Source organism: Camellia sinensis, chromosome 4, assembly GCF_055761805.1.
Source record: "Camellia sinensis isolate YWXY chromosome 4, ASM5576180v1, whole genome shotgun sequence".
In the NCBI taxonomy this organism is placed as follows: domain Eukaryota; kingdom Viridiplantae; phylum Streptophyta; class Magnoliopsida; order Ericales; family Theaceae; genus Camellia; species Camellia sinensis.
The window spans coordinates 42783255-42806197 of record NC_138964.1 but is presented as its reverse complement, the minus strand read 5'-3'; the positions used below and the strand labels follow the sequence as shown (position 1 = coordinate 42806197).

At 41.4% G+C, this 22943-nt stretch overlaps 1 pseudogene across 1 annotated transcript in view; it reads left to right on the top strand.

The window, feature by feature from the left end:
• The window catches only part of LOC114270372 (DNA-directed RNA polymerase 3, chloroplastic-like), a 141289-nt pseudogene that overhangs the window by 104127 nt on the left and 14219 nt on the right, over positions 1-22943 (top strand). The window contains exons 13-17 of the transcript XR_014365877.1: positions 17866-17916; positions 18529-18598; positions 20349-20437; positions 20560-20708; positions 22858-22932. The product of XR_014365877.1 is annotated as a DNA-directed RNA polymerase 3, chloroplastic-like (transcript). The remainder of the gene's footprint in view (positions 1-17865; positions 17917-18528; positions 18599-20348; positions 20438-20559; positions 20709-22857; positions 22933-22943) is intronic.

Sequence of the window (22943 nt, the reverse complement as noted above, 5' to 3'; positions counted from 1 at the left end):
TGATGGTTGTGGTGGCTGATGATTGGGTAGGAGATAACTGGTGGTAGTTGGTGGCGATGGTGGTCACAAAAGTGGGTGGGAGATGGTGGGGGATAGTTGTAGGGAAGGGGAGGCAAGAGGGGAGGGGGTAATGATGAAGATGAGGTGGTAGTGGTGGTTAAGATAATGGCAGTGAAGTTGAGTGCATTGTTTGTGTTTTGTTGTAAAGTTCTTGTGTTGTTTGGTTTTGCAAATAGAGAGAGTATTGTGGTGAGGTTATAAAATTGTTTCGTTACAAATCAAATGGAGAAAATGTCTCAATTCATTGTAGGGCTAAATAAGTAAAGACCGCCCTTTTCTAATGGTGTTAGGGAGACAAGATTGACAGGGAGGTCAGGGTTATTTTAGAAACCTCGAGGAAGAAATCTGGAATTAGCATCTCAGGGAGGTCAGTGTAATTACCCTTAAATTTATTAGGGATCTTAAAATGGTAATATAATGCATTAGAATACTTTTATTATCAATTAAACTATTGATGTTAACTAATATTTAGAGAAATTTATAAGAGCTACAACATATTATTGTTGAAACTATATGAACATGAAAAAATAGTTGAAAAACTATAAATTATGAGAAGTGTGTTTCTAGGAAGTTTTCAAGTTTCTGACAAGTTCCTGAAATGTTTTGGAAATATTTCCTAGGGATTGAATTTCACTAGGGTTTTGTCTCCATTCCTAAAATAAGTCTCTTCTTTCAAAGAGAGTTTCATGTTAACAATGGTCAAAATTTGGAACTCATTTAAAAAAATACTCCAATGAGCTTTCCTTGTACTGTTTGGTATAAACAAAAGAGATACAGACATGCAAGAAGGTTCGCTTCCAATTCCCCTCTGGCCCAAGGCCCTTCAAGGTCCAGGTGCAATGAACTAAGAGGTAACCGATCTCAAATAGGTGATGGTGTATAAACCAGGTATCCACTCCATAGTCGCTATTAAGTTGCGCTCATGCAAAGACATCAATTGGTTATGGAAGAGAGCATTGATCAACATAATAACCAATACGATATAATGGAAAAAGAAAGAGTAATTTGTCCTTTATTTACACCCTCACATGGTTGTCAAATCACGAATCAAATCATGGATCGTATTTCTCAAAAACTGAATCGTGAATCTTATGATGAATGTACCTCGTTTGCGCAGAAGCTGTGTTGACTGCAACATACTTGATCACCGTGTAAGTTCTTGCTGGAAGCATCCCGGATTACTCTTATTTAAAAGTCTTTGGCTGCTGTTCATATTTTTTTTGTAAAAAATATATATACATATAAAATCACAAATATAGTGCTTAAAATGAAAAAAAAAATAACAATCTACTATAAATTTCATGCATCATTGTTTCATTGATTTAAGAGGAAGCTCCAAAAGTTTATAGATCAAAGTTCAAGCTTCAAAAACTAGCTTTTGAGAAAATTCAAAATCCAAAATGACATCATTAGGCATAGTGGATGGCAATGGAGATCTTACCCTATGGATATCCATGGAGATCTAATCCAAATATATGAATTTTTCCCCTTTTTTTTTTACCCATAGGATTAATTAAGTGGGTTTTTAAAATATCCATAGGATATGGGTCGGGAATGGGTACCCGCCCATTTCCCCATATGTTAGGGTTCTCTTTCTCACTCTCACATAGCAGCGAAGGCAACAATCTCCATAGGTTTTGCAAAGGCAACGATCTAGCGGCGACGATCTCTGTCTGCGTTACAACGGTGGTTCTCCGGCGTGGTGAGTTTCTCTATCTCGTTCTCTCTTTCTCTTCCATTCTCTCTTTCTCTGATAAGATGAGTGATGAAAATGGAAATTGAGAGAAAAGATTGAGATAGATTGAGACTGAAATTGAGATAGCAATGGAAAATTATAATGAATTGAAACTGGGTTCCAACTCTGGGAAGCGTTAGATCCCAAGCTTCTTCATTACAAAAAAAATAATAATCTCTCCTCTCTCCTTATCTCCCTCCTTATACAATATCTCTCAACTATTCTAACCACTTCCACTTATCCCGCTTAACAACTTTAACATCTTCCGCTAATCCCGCACCAAGTCACTGAGCTATAATTGATCTATTATCTGGGTTATCTGGTTCTGTTGTCTGGCCCATCATCCAGTCCAGCCCACTGTCCAAACCATTGGTGACTGCTCCTGAGTTTAGCCCCTTGTCTTGGCCCATGGCAGCAGAGTCACTTCTAGTTGAAGGCCTATCATTCCCTCCCCCTTGAAAAGAGCCTTGTCCCCAAGGCTGGAAAGTTGGAAATTTGGTTTGGAGATCTTGATACAGCTCCCAAGTTGCATCCTCTGGGTATGAATTAGACCATTGGACCAACAATTGACTAGCTGGTCTACCTTTATACTTGATCAAACGTCTGTCCAAGACTGCAATGGGTTTAGGTTCAATGACACCATCAGTCCCTACAGGTAGAAATGTGGCTTGTGGTGTGGTGTGGTCTCCCAACTTCTTCTTGAGCAGGGACACATGGAAAACTGGGTGCAACTTAGAGTGTGGGGGTAGGTCCAATTGGTAAGCTACCTGACCCACCTTCTTCAACACTTGAAATGGCCCATAAAATCTTGGGGACAGTTTTATGTTAGACCGGCATTGTAATGTCCTTTGCTTGTAGGGCTGCAATTTTAGGAATACCTAACCTCCCACTGCAAACTGTCTTTCAGTTCGATGTTGATCTGCCTGTTGCTTCATGCTATTTTGGGCTTGGACTAGGTGTTCCTTGAGGATTTTTAGAGTTGCTTCCCTATCCCTACCCGACTGATCAACTGCAGCCACATTGGAGACCCCTGGAATATAGTGGATGTGAGAAGGGGGTACTTGTCCATACACCACTTGGTATGGTGTTAGCTTGGTGGCAGTGTGGTAGTTGGTATTGAACCACCACTCAGCCAAGGGCAGCCAGTGAGCCCATGCCTTGGGCCTATCTCTTGTCATGCACCTTAGGTACACCTCAAGACACCTATTGACCACCTCAGTTTGGCCATTCGTTTGAGGGTGGTAAGAGGTGCTGAGGTTTAGTTTTGTTCCTTGTAACTGGAACAGTTCCCGCCAAAAGTTGCTGGTGAAAATGGGATCCCGATCAGATACGATAGATTTAGGCATGCCATGCAATTTGTAGATGGTATCCAAGAAAGCTTGGGCTACTTCCACAGCTGTATAAGGATGGGATAGGGCAATGAAATGAGTGTACTTGGACAATCTGTCCACTACCACTAGTATGACAGTCTTGCCATGGGAATTGGGGAGCCCTTCCACAAAGTCCATGGATATATCGGACTAGATGCCTTCTGGGATGGGCAAGGGCTGCAGTAGGCCAGGGGAAGCTACTGTCTCAATTTTGTTCCTCTGACAATTATCACATTGGGCCACAAAAGCATATATGTCCCTCTTCATACCCTTCTAATAAAATGATCGTCTTGCTCGGTGATAAGTTTTTTTAGTACCAGAATGTCCTCCCAAAGGGGTAGCATGTATCTCCTGCATAAGTAACTCCTTGAGCTGTGCATTTGAGCCCACTACTAGTCTGCCTTTGTAGGTCAACAGCCCATGCGTCCAAGAATAGCCTGGTTTTGCGGTTGGGTCATTGGTTAAGCCCTCAATGAGTGTTTTGAGGGTTGGGTCAGTATGCCATTCCCATTTGAGAGAATTGAGCCACTCAGGTTGGACAACTGAGAGAGCTGAAACTGTGCAAACTTGTTCCATGCTCTGTCTGGATAAAGCATCTGCAGCTTTGTTCTCGTGCCCAGCCTTGAAAACAATGTCATAGTCATAGCCAAGCAAGTTTGTGAGCCACTTTTGTTGCATAGTAGTGGAGATCTTTTGGTCTAGTAGGCACTTAAGACTGAGATGGTTAGTCTTGATGGTGAAATGTCTTCCCAAAAGGTAGTGTCCCCACTTGTGGACAACATATACCACTACCAATAACTCTTTCTCATAGGTTGATAGCCCTAAATGCTTGGGTGCCAAAGCCTTGCTAATATAAGCTATGGGACGCCCATCTTGCGTGAGTACTGCTCCTATGCCTGTGCCAGATGCATCACACTCCAAAATGAAGTCCTTATCATTGTTTGGTAGTACTAACACAGGTGTGGAAGCCATAGCTGCTTTTAAGGTGTTGAAGCCATTTTCTGCTTGTTCATTCCATCCAAAGGAGTCCTTCTTCAATAGAGTGGTAAGTGGTGCACAAACTTTCCCATAATTTTTCACAAATCGTCGGTAATAATCGGCTAGCCCCAGAAATCCCCTCAATGCCTTGATAGATATTGGTCTGGGCCATTGCAACATAGGCCCTGTTTGATAGGGCTTATTTCCAGCTTATTTCAGCTTTTAGTTTAATTTAAGCTATTTTGATGTGTTTGGTTCAGCTTAATAATACGGCTTATAGCTTTTTGTAAGTCAAAAATCAACTTATTCTTTGAGTGGGGGAGGAGAAGCTTAACTTATAAGTAAAAAATCAGCTTATGTTCACAGTTATAAGGTATAAGCTGTTAGGTTATACGTTATAATCACTTTCCTACAGTTCTACCAAATGGGGCCATAGCCCCAATCTTAACTGGATCTGCTGCCATACCTTGTCCAGAAATAATATGCCCCAAATACTCCAAAGATTGTTGTCCAAAGGCACACTTAGACTTCTTGACATAGAGCTGGTTGGTCCTCAATAATTGTAAAGTGGTTTGTAAGTGATGAAGATGGTCAGCCCAAGTTTTACTATATATTAAGATGTCATCAAAGAAGACCAGTACAAACCTCCTGAGATAGGGTTTAAAAACTAAATTCATTAGGCTTTGAAAAGTGGAGGGTGCATTGGTCAGCCCAAAAGGCATAACCAAAAATTCATAATGGCCCTCGTGAGTTCTGAAAGTAGTTTTGGAGATGTCTTCAGGATTCACTCTGATTTGATGGTATCCAGCTCGTAAATCGAGCTTTGTGAACACTTTGGCACCATGCAATTCATCCAATAGTTCATCAATTATAGGGATGGGGAATTTGTCCTTAATCGTCAACTTGTTCAATTCTCTGTAATCAACACATATCCTCCAAGTGTGATCCTTCTTTTTCACTAATAGCACAGGGGAGGAAAAAGGACTGGTACTTGGTCTAATGATTCCAGCATCCAGCATTTCTTTGACTATTTTTTCAATTTCATTCTTTTGTATGTATGGATACCGATATGGCCTCACATGGACGGGTACACTGCCTTGTGTTAGGGGAATGCGGTGGTCAATCAATCGTTGAGGAGGGAGGGTGCTAGGCTCCACAAATACATCATTAAAATCATCTAAAATGATAGTAATATCAGTGGGTACCTGTTCTACATGTGCAGCTGTGATACTGTACAACTGGACTAGGTAACCTTGGTTGGTTTGCTGCAAAGCCTTGCTCACTTGCTTGCTAGACACTTGTTCCACCTTGCAGCCAGTGTCTCCCTTGAGAAGGATGGCCTGTCCCTCCAATTGGAACTGCATTTGGAGGTTCTTAAAATCCCAAAGTATTGGTCCTAAGGTGGACAACCACTGCACCCTAAGCACCATGTCACACCCTCCAATAGCCAGGATACGCACCTCTGTGGTGAAGGTGGCTCCCTGTATTTCCCATGTGAAGGCCTTACACAGTCCTTTGCTACATAATTTGGTTCCATCAGCCACTGTGACTGGCAAATCTGTGGTGGGTTCCACTAAATGTCCAGAACTCTTAGCCACACTTGGCTCCACAAAGGTGTGGGTATTGCCAGAATCAATTAAGATAGTGATGGGCCTCCCCTTGACCTTCCCAAGTATTCTCATGGTCCTAAAGGATAGGCTACCTGACAAAGCATGCACTGAAATCTGCATGTCATCACTCATCTGAGAGTCTCCCTCCTCTTGTAATTCCTGTTCTGGAGCATTTGATTCCTCGTCTTCCCCAAGCATCAAATACAATTGTTTCCTTTGGCACTTGTGTCCCCTGACATATTTTTCGTCACAGTTGTAGCAAAGCCCTTTCTCTTTTCTGGCCTCCATTTCCTTGCGACTTAGTCTCTTGATGGGAAAATGGATGGTACTGGTTAGGGTTGAGTTGGGAGAAGTGGTTGGTTGGTTGGTATTTGGAGTCAGTAGGTTCTGGGGTTTTGGTATCAGGTTTAGGTCCACTTGAGGGAAAGGGTTTTGGTAATGAGAGGGTTGGGGAAGGGAAAGACCAATTACTGGTGGATGATCTGTGGGGAATTTTGTTTCGTCTACTAAGGGCTTCAATGCTTTCTTCTTGTAACCTTGCCAAGCCTGTGGCATGGGAGATGGTAGTAGGTTGGAACATTTGGACACCAGTTTTGATCTCATCTTTCAATCCACTGACAAAATAGCTAACAAAGAACTCCTCCGTTAAACCTTTGGTTTTGTTGGCTAACTCTTCAAATCGCTCATGGTACAGCTTAATAGACGTAAACTGCTTCAACTTGGTCAATTTCCCCATAGGGTCCTCAAAGTCAAAAGCATTGGGGCCAAAACGCAGTTAAAGTCCATGAGAGAATTCAGCCCAGGTAGGCATTTTCTAAGTTCGCTCAAACCATTGATACCACAGTATCACCTTGTCAGTGAGATGCATCACAGCCAGTTTTACTTTACTACCTTCATCAATCTGATTAAATTCAAAGAAACGCTCACACTTATAAATCCAACCAGTAGGATCCTCACTTGAGAATTGGGGAAAATCAATTTTGGCATAACGAGTTTGTATGTAGCCAGAGTTGTGGGGTGAAGATCTATGAGGGGTAACGGAATCTCCGCCCAAATCTTCTGTCGGTGGTTGTTTCTAATCACCACGAAGGGTGAGAGCCATGATCATCTCCTTGAGCTGGTTGAGAGCAAGCTGCGTTCGTGCTTCACTTTCATGCTGTTGGCGAACCAAACGTTCGTCACTCTCGTGCAACTGGCGAATGGTTTCCTCCATCCTCTTTTGTTCCTGTGCACGAGTCTCCGACATTAGCAATTCTGGCCGAGGAACTGCTAGCTCTGATACCAGTGATAAGATGAGTGATGAAAATGGAAATTGAGAGAAAAGATTGAGACTGATTGAGACTGAAATTGAGATAGCAATGGAAAATTATATTGAATTGAAACTGGGTTCCAACTCTGGGAAATGTTAGATCCCAAGCTTCTTCATTACAAAAAAAATAATAATCTCTCCTCTCTCCTTATCTCCCTCCTTATACAATATCTCTCAACTATTTTAACCACTTTTGCTTATCCTGCTCAACAACTTTAACATCTTCTGCTAATCCCGCACCAAGTCACTGAGCTGTAATTGATCTGTTATCTGGGTTATCTGGTTCTGTTGTCTGGTCCATCATCCAGTCCAGCCCACTATCCAAACCACTACTGACTGCTCCTGAGTTCAGCCCCTTGTCTTGGCCCATGGCAGCAGAGTCACTTCTAGTTGAAGGCCTATCATTCTCTCTTGTTTTGTTTGTGTTTACAAATTCATCTATTTATCACTTTCTCAACTTCCAAACAGAGTTGTTGCTTCACAGAGTTTTTGGCATTCTTTTGCAATTGGCGAAACCTGTCGAAGAGACTTACGCATCAATCAACAGAAAATACGGTTAGCTTCACAGAGTTGTTGCTTTGATTCATGGAAATTTTAACTTAATGTTGTTTAAAGCTATGGATTTAAATCAGTTGTGAATTCTGATGCATTTGGAAATTTTTAGCTTTGATTTCTCATGTGGAAGATGAAATTGATTTACTGTCTATTTATTTTCTTGGGACTTTGCTATGTTATGTTATGTTATGTTATGTTAAAAGGGTTTAGGGTCAAAATGGATTGCATAAAAGCTTTGTTACAAAAATGGCAATTGCCTCTGCAAATGATCAAGATCAATATAGCTACTCCTTAAGTTTTTAAGCAAATAAGTTATCTCTGTTTTGATGATTGGTTGCTTTATATAGTCAAAATAAAATGAGTGTTTTAACATTTCCATTGAATAAGAAGAGAGAGAGAAGAGAATGTTGAGTGGAAAGTTGATCCCTTTTAGCTTGTAGAGACAGAAATAGGGGTTTTTAAAGAGAGAGAGAGAGAGAGAGAGAGAGAGAGAGAGAGAGAGTCTTGGGATTTTAGGGATTGTTTCAGGTACTAATCCAATCTTTCAATTTTACTTTCATCAAATATTGATCAATACTGTTGAATTTTCACTTTGTTGTGTTGATCAGCTATTGAATTGGCTAATGCTCCTCTGTTCATGTAAAACTAATAAAAGAATGGATCCATTCTCCTAAGATCTGAAAAAATAAAATAAAATAATGAAAGAAAAGAAATAATAACCCCATATTTTTAGTGTACTTACACCGACATCTCTTTTAGTAAGGTAAAGTGATTGGAATTAATGGACATAATGGCGTGAAGACACAAATAAACAAAGTAAAGAGGGAATTTGACATCACTACCTCATACTATGATGATCAAGAAATTACAGAGAACATAGCTCATAATTGTAGAGTTAATGGAATTTCTCCCCTCCTTCCTCACATTAAGCGTGAGTTCTTTTTCTCTTTCATACGATAAGGAAGATAGATCCAAGAAAATATTGGTGAGGACTATCAATAAGATTTGATGCTTTTGACCTTCATTCTCATGATTGGTGGAATTTTTTTTTTTTTCATTGTAAAATTAGACTTAGGGAATGAACAATATGACATGATAGGTATAGTAGATCCCTCGTTTGTATGTCTTTTAACTTTGCTCAATTGTTTGATGGATTGGGATCTGGTTATTGCTAGCGATATTTTATTGTGTAAGTTCCTAATCTGAAATTGGCTTCTAAACATTTGGAAATGTACTTTACTATGAATAGGCAATCTGACTTTGACTCAATACTCCAGTATGTCAGACATTTTCATCACTCTTTTGTTAATGGAAAGACATTAAAGGATATAGGAAGTCTGGAGAAATGAGCTATAACTTTAGAAACAACATCGTGTATATATTTTTCTCTCAATCTTGCTATCATTAGGTGGGCAGCAAATAAAATGAGTGGTTGTAATTCTTTTTTTAATCTTCCATGTTCTTCCACATTTTTTTTTTCAATTATTAAAACTTATTTGATTGTCTTAAAATTATATATTTGATTATCATAAAACAAACTTTTTAATTAATTAATTAATGTGTATTTGATTTTGTTGTTGAACCAAATAAAATAAAATAAGATTGAATGTATATTTAGCTTTTGTGTGAACCTTAAAAAAATAAAAAAATAAAAAAATAAAGTTGTTAACATTAAATATATTATAAAAAAAAGAAGAAGAAGAATGTATATTTAGCTTTTGTTGTGAACCTTAAATAAAAAATAAAAAATAAAAAAAGAGATTGAAGGTATATTTAGCTTTTGTTGTGAACATTAAAAAAAAAATGGTTGTTAACATTAAATATAAAAAATAAAAAAGAAATGGGGATTAAGATGGGTTAGGAAAAATCCAAACCTATTAGGAGATGCGGAGGGTGGTACCCATGGGGAATGGGGAATGGGGAATGGGAAAAATTTATTATAGGGGAATGGAGATGGGGAATTAATATCCACCCCATTAACCCCCATTGCCATCCCTACTGGCATACAACACAACAGGCTATTGAACTTCCAATTTCTAAATATCAATCATGTCATCATCAAGAACATCTATCAATTCATTTTCACTTCCAACATCTACTTGCTCAATATTTTCTCTCTTTTCGTCATCATCATCATCAGCAACTTCAACTAGTTAGAGCAATTATGCATCCAGGCTGTGTTTCTTAGGAAGAAACGCGACTCTTTTGGGAGAGAAACACGTTTTTATCTAGATGGAAGCGCTGGTGAACTCCAAAAGCAATAAAAAAAGAAAAAGAAAAGTAGATCTGAAGATCCATCTACGAGAAGAAAAGAAAAAGAATCTGATATCAAATATGAAGAAGGAGAAGGAGAAGAAGAAGAAGAAGAAGAAAGATGGCATACCTTTTGAAAACAGATGAAGCGAACGAGATCGAGGGAGAAGTTGAAGGAAACCTTCAAATCAGACCAGTCTTCGAAGAGAGAGAAGACGACAAAGCTGCTCACTTTATTTGCTGGATTTATCCTTCTTTCTTCCCTTTTTATTTTTATTTTTTTAGTAGTATATATTTTATTTTGACCTAGATGGTCATGGGCTTTCATTTAAAAAGTTCAATGGGCTTCATTGGGCCTATAGTTGGTCTTAGCTTGTAGATTAAAAAATATTGGATACTAAATACTAATTATATTACAATCAAAGCCCATTAAAAAACAGGCATATATATATAAAAAATATAAAAATAAACAAAATAATATGACTTTAATATATTTGAATAAAGCCCCAAAAAATATGTTTTATACATGTCAATTAAAAATAAAAAAAAAGTACCTCTAGAATCCCATGTCCAATAGGACATTTTAATGTTACCTGTGACATCAGAAGTAGGGCCATGCCGGCGAATCCTTTTTCTCGGCGGTCGGTCTTTTGAACTGGAGGAGGCGGTAGTGGATGCGATTGGGCGCCAGTGTTTGTCGATTGTGAAACGGGGTCAGGGGCTTCGACGGGCGGTCTTGCTTGTTGGATTTGAAGTATGTTGGCTGGTGGCAAAATTGCGGGAGGCTTCGTTGGATCCTGGGGCCCTTTGATTTATGGGACGCCTTAGGGGCAGCAGCCGTAGAGCAGCCGTAGTGTTGCAGTTTGGGTTTGAGGTGAGGAGGGTGGGTCATCTATCCAGATAGTGGTGATGGAGGGGAAGCGGAGGACTCAGCTGTTCTTTCCGGTGTCTGCCTTTGGAGATGGGTGGGGGGATTTGGCTTTGGTGATTGAAGGGTTCGGATTAGGTGATGGTTGGGCTAAGCGCCCTGTTGGTGTGCGGCGGATGGGGCTACCTACTTCTACACCCATGGCAGTGGCACATCCTGGTCTGGTGGCAGTGGGTCAGGCGGTACATTCAGCACTGGAAGGGGAATGGTTTAAACTTCTGGATAAGGCATTGGTGGGCCATCTGAGAGGTGTGCGGGGCAAAGGCTTGAGTTTTGCAGCTATGTCAGAATGGATCAGTCGTTGATGGACGACGTCGGGGCAGGTGGAAGTGCGTTCCCTTGGTGATCAGGCCTTTCTGTTTGTCTTCTCTTCCAGACACGAGGCAGAAATTGTGTTGCGTCGGTGATGGACTCTTGATGGCCGAGATTTGTTGTTGGACTGGTGGACACCATTGGCCCTCTATGCTTCGGGGATGGACTCACTACCAGGACCAAGACAGTGGATTCGTGTGATGGGTTTACCGTTGCATCTTCGTGGGGAGGCGGTTTATCGAGTCCTTGGTGACCAGTGTGGTGGCTTTTTAGAGGCAGACGAGTCATCGGTGGATCTTGGTTCTCTTCGTTTGTGTGTGAGGGGTTTGGAGAAAATGCCGCAAATTGTCTTGCTCCGGTGGAGATCGTGGTCATTTTCGTTACCAATTTGGGTGGAGGTCCGGCCGTTGGTTGTTCCTGTGGCGCCGCCCGGCGGCGAGGAGGGTGGTTTGGATTTTGGATTGGAACGACGAGATCTGCGGCGGACAAATTGGGGCTGTGTGAAGATTGTGGGGGTCAACGAGTATAAGCAGCGATTTGGGCGATCTGGTTAACCCACTGATCTTCAGGGTAAAGAGGTGTGGGTTTGTCCCACTACCCAAGCTAGCTCAATCGTGGGCTCTTTAGGGGTTTTACCAGGTCCACAATTGTGTCTTTCTGAGGCCCATAATTCTATTGATGTTTCTTTGGGCCAGCAGAGGTGGGCTCAGGTCAATCACCCTCCAGATATGGGCTTAGCTGGTAGAGAGGTTACTTTCAAGGCCTCTGGGAGTGGTTTAGGCCCAGTGGTGTTAGATCCGGTTCTACCCAACCCGGGTCAAAACAATCCAACCCTTACTCGGGTTTGTGCCTCTCTTTGTGACGGATTGGGGCTTCACCGGGTCGATACTGCCTTCGACGCTTCGCCGGAGTTTGGGCGACCTCAGGTGACGACTTCCGTGGTGATTTTCGGAGACTCTGGATCTCCGGTGGTGGTTGCTCCGAATATTTTAGAACTCAGTCGGCCCCTTACTGCCATGACCGCGTCATCGGAATCTGGGCTACCTCAGGAGAAGAATGCCGCGGAGGATTTCGGTGGTTCTTCCCACTCAATTGGGTCTTCTGTTGCAGTTTCCCCAAATAATTTTTCTGTACTTGTGGGGGTTGAACCATGTTTGCAGGAACTGAGTTGTGGGGCAAATTGTGAGCCCGACGGAAATGGTGATGCAGGTTGTTGGTCCATGCAGGTAGATAGGCTAGCGTTGGTGGTCCAGCCCGAGGTAGTGGATGCTGCGGTAGATGTTGCGGATGTTGTGGTTGAGGAGGGCTTTGCTAGTCCGGTATTTGATTTTCACGAGGATGTTATTCCGAGCTCGGTGGAGGTATCAAGGTGGGTTCTTTCTCGCATAAATGAGGTTAGTCATTTCTTGGGGTAGTCTTTTGAGGGTCATGAGCATGAGGCTTTTGCTTTATTTTCTGCTATTGAGGGCTCCTGGAGGGAGAGTGCCCCAAATTGCCAGGTGGTGACGCCTTTGAAACACAATGAGAGGAGTGTTAGGGAATTAAGAAGATTGGAGTGTTCTATCAATTATGATCGGAGTGAAGGTGGGGATGGCCGGGTTGCTAGGAAGGGTCGTGGTACTCCATTGATGTTACAATGCGGTTAAAAATGTTATCTTGGAATGTGCGTGGTTTAAATGATAGGGGAAAACAGGTGATGGTCAAATCTTTGTTAAAAACTGCGCGTGCAGATGTGGTTTGTCTACAAGAAACCAAGATGGAGAGTTTGGGGGTCAAGATGGTTTGAGAGTTATGGGGAGGTCGGTTTGTGGATTGGGCGTTTTTACCTGCCCAAGGGGTGGCTAGGGGAGTTCTTCTTTGTTGGGATAGGAGGGTGCTAGTAAAGGAGGAGGAGGAGGTGGGGGCTTATTCCATTTCTTGCCTTTTTCGTTGTATTGAGGATGACTTCCGTTGGGCATTCACAGGTGTTTATGGACCGGTTCATGGAGGGGAGCGGATTGGTTTCTGGGAGGAGCTTCACTACATTGCCTTTCGGTGGGGGGTTCCATGGTGTGTCGGTGGTGACTTCAATGTGGTCCGGAGTTTGGAGGAGAAGAGGGGGGCAACTTCGGTAACGGCTTCTATGCGGATGTTCTCGCCATTCATTGATGAGGCGGAGTTAGTGGATTTTCCTATGCAGGGTGGTGCATTTACATGGTCTGGAGGTGGGGTGATGTCTCGACTTGATAGATTTTTGGTCACAGGGAATTGGGAGGAGCATTTTCCAAACGTGATCCAAACACGTTTGCATCGTCCAGTTTCAGATCATTGGCTAGTTTTATTGGATAGTGGGGGTATCCGGAGTGGGCCATCGCCGTTTTGGTTTGAGAACATGTGGTTGTTGTCTAAGGGTTTTCTAGAGCGGGTTAAGGGCTGGTAGGATAGTTATGTGCTCTCAGGTTTGCCTAGTTGTCGTCTGGCACAGAAATTGAAACTTCTTAAGTCCGATTTGAAGAGGTGGAATAGGGAAGTGTTTGGTCGCTTGGAGGCTTAGAAGGCTGCTGTGTTCGCGGTGTTGCTGGAATTGGACGTCAAAGAATTTAAGGGGATTTTGTCTGCGGCTGATCTTCGTCGTCGTGTTGAGGTTCGTAAGGAGTTTGGCCAGATTGCCCGTATGGAGGAGATTAGTTTTCGACAAAAATCCAGATGCTTGTGGTTAAAAGATGGGGATCGTAATACAAAGTTTTTTCATCGAGTGGCGAATGCCCATCGGAGGGTGAATCAGATAAGTCGTATGCGTGTAAATGATGTGGAGCTGTCTTCTTCAGATACGGTTAGGGCCGGAATTGTGGGCTTCTATGAGCACCTGTTTCGGGATGAGGGGAAGGTATGGAGGCCAAGCCTGGATGGTGTTTCTTTCGATTTAATTTCAGACACGGTTAGTTGTCGGTTGGAGAGCCCGTTCTCAGAAGAGGAGGTCTTGGAGGCTTTGCGTAGTATGCCTGGGGATAAGGCGCCGAGTCCCGATGGTTTTACTTTAGCATTCTTTCAGCATTGCTGGGAGGTCATGAAAGCTGATGTGATGGCAATGTTTGAGCAGTTTCATCAGACTGGTGAGTTTGAGCGTAGTCTTAATGCCACATTTATTGCTTTAATCCCAAAGAAAGGTGGGGCGGAGGATATTCGGAACTTTCGTCCAATCAGTCTGTTGGGTAGTATGTATAAGCTTTTGGCGAAAGTGTTGGCTAATAGGTTACGAGGTGTGTTGGAAGGGGTGGTTTTGGAGTCTCAGAATGCTTTTGTGGGCGGCCGGCAAATTCTGGATGTAGTTTTAGTGGCAAATGAATGTGTGGATTCTCGAATCCGCCAAGGGCAGGCGGGCCTTATTTGCAAACTTGATATTGAGAAGGCTTATGATAATGTTAATTGGAAGTTTTTACTATATATGTTAGACAGGCTCGGTTTTGGGGTTCGGTGGAGGCGTTGGATCCAATTCTGTATTTCTACTGTGCGGATGTCAGTTCTTGTGAATGGGTCTCCAGCGGGATTCTTTCCTACTTATAGGGGGCTCCGGCAAGGAGACCCTTTATCTCCTTTATTGTTTATTCTGATGATGGAAGCGTTGGGGCGATTGTTATCTAGAGCGGTGCAGGGAGGTCGGTTGCAGGGATTTGCGGTGGGAAAGGATCCTGATAATTTGTCGGTTTCTCATTTGTTCTATGCCGATGATGCTCTTATTTTTTTTGATGCGGATGTGGATCAAATTGGGTATTTGAGATGTGTGTTATTGTGTTTTGAGGCCGTTTCAGGGCTTCGGGTGAACTTAGCAAAGTCCGAGTTGATCCCAGTGGGGGAGGTGGCTACGATTTCGGTACTGGCAGCTATTCTCAGGTGTAAGGTGGCCACTTTGCCAGTTACGTATTTGGGATTACCTTTGGGGGCGTCTTTTAAGGCCATAGGGGTGTGGGATAGGGTGGTGGACCATGTGCAGCGGCGGTTGGCAGGTTGGAAGTGGCAATATTTGTCAAAAGGATGGAGACTTACGTTGATTAAGAGTGTTCTATCTTCCATCCCGACATATTTTATGTCTGTCCATGTGATCCCGGTGTCAGTAGCCAAGTGGATAGAGAAATTGCAGAGGGATTTCTTGTGGGGTTCGGGGGGGAGGGTTCCCATTACCCTTTGGTGGCCTGGGATCGGATTTGTCGTCCCAAGGTTCAGGGGGGATTTGGGGATTCGCAGGCTGGTCTTATTCAATATAGCCTTGTTGGGTAAATGGTTGTGGCGGTTTGTGGTAGAGCATGACCGTTTCTGGCAAAGGGTAGTGGTTGTAAAGTTTGGTGTGGGGCAAGGCGGGTGGTGTTCGGGGCGGGTAGGGCATTCTCATGGTTTTGGCCTATGGAAGGGGATCTGGTTGGGGTGGGAGGAGTTTTGGAAGCGGGTGAAACTCAAGGTTGGGGTAGGGGATAGGGTTCGGTTTTGGCGCGATCGATGGTGTGGTGATCTTACTTTAGAAGAGCGGTTCCCTTTGATTTTTGGAATTGCCATGGATGCTGAGATGTTGGCGGGTGCTGTGTGGTCTGGCCAGGGGGGTTCGACTTTTTGGAATGTCGGCCTGCGTCGTGATGTTCAGGATTGAGAGCAAGGTCAGCTGGTGGAGTTGTTGGCTTTTTTATATGAGTTACGAGTGGGTGAGGACGGACAGGACTCTTTGGTTTGGGACTGTCTTGGGGCTAATGGGATTTTTTCCGTTTCTTCTTTTTATCATGTGCTTGCTCATGTGGAGGAGGTTGCTTTCCCTTGGAAGTGTGTCTGGGTCTCGGGTACGCCATCTAAGGTGGCCTTTTTTGTGTGGACAGCTATGTTGGGCCGTGTTTTGACCTTGGATAATTTAATTCGTCGTGGCCACATATTGGTTAATTGGTGTTGTTTGTGTTGTGGTGCTGCGGAGTCAGTGGACCATTTGTTCATTCATTGTCCCGTGTCTTCTCGCCTTTGGGTGTTAGTTGTTGCAACTTTTGGTTTGGCTTGGGTGCAGCCGGCGTCGGTTCAAGCAGTTCTGCATAGTTGGGTAGGGAGTCGTGTTGGTAGGAGACGTCGGAAGGCGTGGATGCTTGCTTCGCATTGTATTCTTTGGTTGGTTTGGTTGGAGCGAAATAGGCGCGTCTTTCAGGGGTTGTCTCATTTAGTCCTTTGGTTAGAACGGCGGCTTCTTACGATTTTGTATGGTTGGGTGACTAGATCGGTTGATCCGGATGTTTTGGCTTTTGTTGAATTTGTGGAAGATTTGATTTGTTAGTTCGTTTGTTTGTGTCGCCTCTTTGGCTTCCTTATTTGTATTATTTGCATCATCTTGATGCTTTTTAATAAAGTTTGGTTATTTATCAAAAAAATAAATAAATAAATAAATAAAAGTTTATATAGATAAATTAAAAATATTATCAATAAAATAATACATAAGCGCTCCCAACCTACGACTCTTCTAAGTGGCCATGCTATCTCGCCCCCCGCCCCCGTCCCCGTCCCCATCCCCGTCCCCGCTTCTGTTTTGTGCAACTAAGCTTCAACCACTTGTTTCCCTTTATTTATATTGTTGAGATTTCTACGCGCTACAAATAAGAGTAAAAGTATATTACCTCTCTTCTTCTTTTGCTACTTGATCCCGCTTGAAATTGAAAACATTCATCAATATCTAGCCTTGCGGTGTCCTCAGGTAGGGTAGGATCTTCTTTTTCAATTATCCACTCATCATCTTATTCCATATCCGATAGAGAAATAGGATCATAGGCATGCCCTTGTTCTGCCCTTTTTTGGTGCCTTGCTTCTAATCGGAGATCATACTTTGTGAACACAAGTGCATAAAGTCTTTGTTGTTCCAATCGATTCCTCCACTTAGTATGCACCTATTAAAGGAGGAGGGTTGAATTAGGATTTATTATTCATTTGAAAACTAAAATATTTTTTGAAATTAATTTATATATTTTTTTTGTACCTGATTAAATGTACTCCAATTTTTCTCGCATCCTGTTGCACTACAATTAGCTAAGAACACGAATGGCAAGAGTTTGAAAGAGGCCCACCACAAGACTATCAAGTATTAACAAAAATTAATCACTACTTTAGTAAAACAAATGGGAATCCTAAATAAATGAAAGTTAATGTTATACTAGGTTGTTTCTTGCTTCGCATTTGAATGGCCATCTCCATCCCAAACATGTTTTCCACATTGTGAAACATATCTAGTTGCCTATCCACCTTTTCTTGCAATTCACTTGTGGGGCACATCCTTTTAATTGTCTTATAAAGTCCCTTCTTTATCTCATAATCCGCATTAAAATCAGGAGCATAATGAAACCTTGGATTAAGATAATACGCAATTGCAGACAACCATGCACCCCTTGTAATATGTAAGAAAGATTTTAGTTGGGCTTTTCTTTTCCCAATTGTAAAATTGGATGTTTTGGATTCTATTGAGGTTTGGCCTTGCAATTTTCCTCTCATGACATGTATGTAACATCCTCTGCATATTTCTGACACATGTATGCCATTATTTGTGCATTGTTTGTAATCTTCTGTCATGCTTTTGATCTGTACAACCAATTTGTATTTGTAATTTGTAGGATGCGACTTAACTACTTCATTGATTGGTTTTACTTGCTTGTACCTGAATTAAGTACCTTTTGGGTTTTGTTTATAGTTAGAGGATTTTGAATAGAACCATTCACCTTATTTGGCTTCTTATAGCCTGATCTTGATGCTGCACTTTCTTCTTTTAGGATGGTTCATGCAATGGCCTACAGCACTATGCAGCCTTGGGAAGAGATGCTGTAAGTATTCTGTTCGAACTTATATTGTTTCATTCTTTGCTAGATGATATCTCCCTTTCTATTGCTTTGCTTAATAAATTTCGTTTTTGTTTCAAAGATAATATTGTCTTTGCATCGTTGACATTGTTTTCTTCTTTTATGCATTACTTGGGAAACATGTGCAATAGTCATTTTTATGAGACTATTGAAATCTTATGTTTAGTAAGCCTATGTTTTTGGTGGAATTCTCTTTTTGAGATTCTATTTATTTGTAGCCCCTGATGTACCAGCCATGGAAGCTTGCTTTTATGTTTTCTTCTTTAATCTGCCTAGGAGGCTTGCTTTTATGGTTCATGCAATGGCTGTACACATTTATTCTATTTCCATGGTGAATTGAGTATGGATTTCATAGATTTAAGCTTCAAGTCTTGTCTAGTATTTTATGTTCAATTTATTTTTTGTGGTCATATTTGGAGTTAATGCTGTAACCTCTGCTTTCAATTGTTTTTTTGGCAAATTTTATCATTAATCAATTAATTTATTTATTTATTTTGCGTGGAGTTTTGGCATTGATAATTGATTTAGAGTACATTCACGTCCTCTGCCTTCTCTATGGTGGCTCTGTTTTTACAGTTGGAAGCAGCTGCTATCAACTTAGTTGCTGGAGAGAAACCTGCTGATGTTACTCCGAAATTGCTGCAAGGTATAATGATATCTATTATGAACTTGGAATCCAATCATTGTTCTCTTTAAGCTATTATAAACCCTATGATAGCTTATAGTCTGTATTTCCATGGCAATTCATAGTTGAAGAGGAAAGGGGAGGGGAAAGGAAGAGGGAGAAATCTCATTTCTCTTTTCCTTTTCATTCCCCTTTCTGTCTTTTCTAGATGATGGATGAAGAGAGTTTCTAGTATTTGATAGAAGGAAAGGAGAAGGGGTAGGAAAAAAAAGAGAGGAGAGAGTTTTGTGGGTGATAGAGATTAGAGGTGATCGGTCGTTGATCTCTGGGAAGATGGTAGGCACTTCAATGCCCTGAGATTACCAGAGATAGAAGAGGAAAAGACCAAGGCAAGCTTAGAGAGGAAAGGGGTGGCAGTGAGGGACCTTGAACACTTAGTGTATGTTATATGATTCTTGTTGCTCTTGTTGTGTTATTGTGGCTGCACATATGATGTCGTTATATAGACTCTAGGAGTATTGGAGTCCAAGCAACCTTAAGACAGGTGGCGAGTTCTCCTTGACTCGACAGGAGGGTAATATCAGCCCTACTAGCTGTGTCCTATGATTCAGGTCCTTGGGAAGGTTGCATCACAGGAGCTGCAGCTGTAGGTATGATATCTTGAGAGGCGTATCATATGTGCATCAAATGTAAGTGTAAGGTCAACGTCCCTTTCTCTAAGCCAGGTCAAAGGGGGAGTTGTCACTGTAGGGAGACAGCTACATGACCTTGGACGATCCTGAGGTCTTAGCCTCCAATACACAATTCTCTAATGATCCCAAGGGGAGTGCGTAGGTCCTGCTCCCAACCTAGGTAGCCAAGAGGGTGAGTGCATAGGTGAGCTAAGGGCTCATCTTTAGTAGCTAAGTATACATAGGTGAGCCAAGAGTCCAACTATGTTGCTATGGAGCTGGGGTGCGTGGGTAGAGAATATATTTCTTGAGTTATGAAGGGTCATAAAGAGCTCTAGGTGAGCCAGCTCTATCAAAGTAGGCTGTGGCCTTGTTTTCATACTTGGTGGTGTGCATGCCCCCGCTTAGGCTAGGCATACGACCCCGACTCATCGTGGTGCCTCAGGGGTCTACCACATGGATGTGTGGTGGTGATGACACTCATCGTGGTGCCTCAGAGGTCTGCCACGTGTATGTATAGTGGTGATGACATACTCATCGTGGTGCCTCAGGGGTCTGCCACATGGATGTCTAGTGGTGCAACGTGACACCCGTAGGGCTCGCCACGTGCCAAGCATAATATAGATACCCACAAGTTTCTTTGGATCAACATATTCTTTTCACCCAATAGTGAACAGGTGAAAGGAAAGGAGGAACCTTACACTTCATCACTTCTGGCCTCTAAACAACATTTGGAGTTTCTAGTATTTGATAGCAGGAAAATAGGTGGGAAAGGAAAAAGGGTTTGGGAGAGTTTCCATGGTTCCACCTACCCTTTTCACCCAACAGCGAACAAGAGGAAGGGAATGTGGAACCTTAATGAACTTCTTCATCACCGTCTTGCCTCGAAAAAGCACTTTTGTAAACATATTTGGGCAAAGTCATAAACTAGTAACCCCTTTCTTACCCTTCCCTCTCCCTTCTCAACCAAATAAAAAAAGGAGAAGGGAAAGGGAGGTGTGGGAGAGGAGGCTTTGATCTTTTGTCTCATGCATTACTTTGTTGTTAATATTTTAATGCTGCATTCATGACCCTTAAAAAGCAACAGTTTAATCTGGCAGGGTTCATGATATCATGGTAAGGGACAGCAATAAGGATCCTGCAACTAGTCCAAATGCTTTATTAGCCAAGCTCTTAATTGGACAGGTTGTTTTCTTTTACTTCTCCCTCACTTCCCTGAAATGTTTGAGTTTTAGACCACATTACATATTTATAAGAAGACGAATTCTAGATAATGACCTTTAACTTTGTTAGCTTTCAGGTGGATAGGAAACTGGAAACTAGTGAAACAGACAGTGATGACTTCAGTATATGGCATTACTTATGTTGGGGCACGAGAGCAGATCAAAAGGAGATTAGAGGAGAAGGGTCAAATTACTGATGATGGCCTACTTTTTAATGCAGCTTGCTATGCTGCTAAAGTAAGCATCCACTGACTAGAAAATAGGGTTAGGTTGTTAGCATAGCATTAGAGAACATAATTTCCACTTCAATGTCCTTAATATTGTTGCTTATGTCATGAAAACAGAAAATATTTTGATTCTTCACGCTAAAGAAAATTTATTAGAAAGTCAAGGTTACAGTGAAGATCAATTCATTAATGTAGTTGGCATTTTATTGTTTCTCATGATTGGCCATGCTTGACCCATGTTGTTTTTGGCATATTTTGAACCTCTGGCACCTAATAAGTGAAAAAGATTGAAATTGGAGATTTGATTTACTATCCATCACTGATATAAGTGATTGGCCAACCTGGGTTAGGAGGCTTCCTCACTCAACTAGTTCATACCATGCAAAAATGGCTTTAATGACAGAAAATTTGCTCAAATATAGAGATGAAGTTCATAAAAAACAAGATTTAATTCCTTCAATTGATCCTTTTACATCAAAAGAAAGATTTCTCTTGGTTCATGTGATGGATAGTTGAAATATGGCAAGGAGCCCAGCTTTTGTAGGTGGTGAGATTGCTTCTAGATGCTGAGGTTGTGGGGACAATGTAAGCTCCAATGAACATTACTGGACAATTAGCAGTGCCCTGTAGAAAACTGTAACTCTAAAAATCACAACCATCCCTCACCATGTATTAGGAGTTGGGTGGTACCTTTCTTTAGCAAGTTTCTCTTTTGATTAGCTTGTGCTGAGCATCCCACCAAATGATTAATTCAACATGGGTCTATCCACGCGCACAACTGAGTGTGAGTTGGCACAGTTTAGGTGATTGCCATTTTTTACATATTCATGTGAAGCATTTGCTTGTATTTTGATCTTGACCAAGACTTATGCGTCACTCATTTAGCTTTTACTCATGATGCTACTTCAAGTTGTAACTTTCCATCACATGAAGCTTCCGTGATGCTACTTCAAGTTGTAACTTTCCATCACATGCAGCTTCTGTTTTTCCTTATTCTAGGATTTTGTATGGGATGAAAAAGCGAGGAGGAAGGAATGATAATAGTAATGGAAGAACCCCTGGGAAAAGAAAGTAGTCCTTCATCCTTCCGTTTGGTTTAGCAGAGTTGAGGAAAATAAAAAGAAGAAAAATAATGACTCTAAATTTTTCCTTACATATGGATGGTGTTCAGCTGGCAAAAGCATGACAGGGGGAGGGAAAGAGGGAAGCACTTGGGAGAAACAATTTTCCCTGAAACGTTTTTCTATTTGAACATGGGCCCAACAATTTATATCAATCTTTCACACCCAATTTCCTTCATTTGTCAACAGAAACTCCATCCATCTATTTCTTTCTCCTCCCCCCCTTTCGTTACTTTTGAGTTTTTCTTCATACATGATAGGCTATAAATGTGACCCCATTCCCATAGCATAGTGTTCGAACTCACGCCATAAGTTTCCCTAGAACTTTGATATCATAACCCAATGTCATTCTCTTAGGGGGGGTTTAAATTGGAAAATTATTGAGTTATGTTGTGCTTTTGGACAAAGCAATATTACTTGGAACATGGATCATTTCAGTACGAGGAACAAGAACAGGGATGTGATACAACACATGCTCTAAAATGTGGTTTGATAGGGGTAGATTTATCATTTATATTGATCACACTTGAAATTTATTAAGGTACTACAAACTTGATACCAATTTATTGTAAACATTGAGACATCCAATGAAACGTAGTGTATATTATCCTACAAATTAATCACTTAAAAACACATTTCTAGGAGCAGTTTGGCCTTTTTTGACATTTTGTCCAGTTGAAATTCCACACCTGCTAGATTTTAATTCATTCTGTTTGATTTATTTTCTCCTATGGAAAATGTCAAGGAAAAATACATAGGAAAAATTGGAATCACTAAATTCATTGTTTTAGAATGAAAGCGTACCATGTTTCGAAATATGTATTGCAAGACATAAATTGCATTTGTTTAATTCAAATGTTAAATTTTTAGGCACATGATGTTTAATACCAAGATTTAAAAAAGAACTTTGCTGCTCTGATCAAATCGTAATATTTTCATTTCAATCATTCTTTTCAATACTTGTTCAAAAAAAAAAAAAAAAAAAAAAAAAAAAAAAAAAAAAAAAATCATTCGTTTCAATACCACAATTTTAACTAGGTGACAATGTCTGCCCTTGGAGAAATATTCGAAGCTGCACGTGCCATAATGGGTTGGCTTGGTGATTGTGCAAAGGTATACTTTTG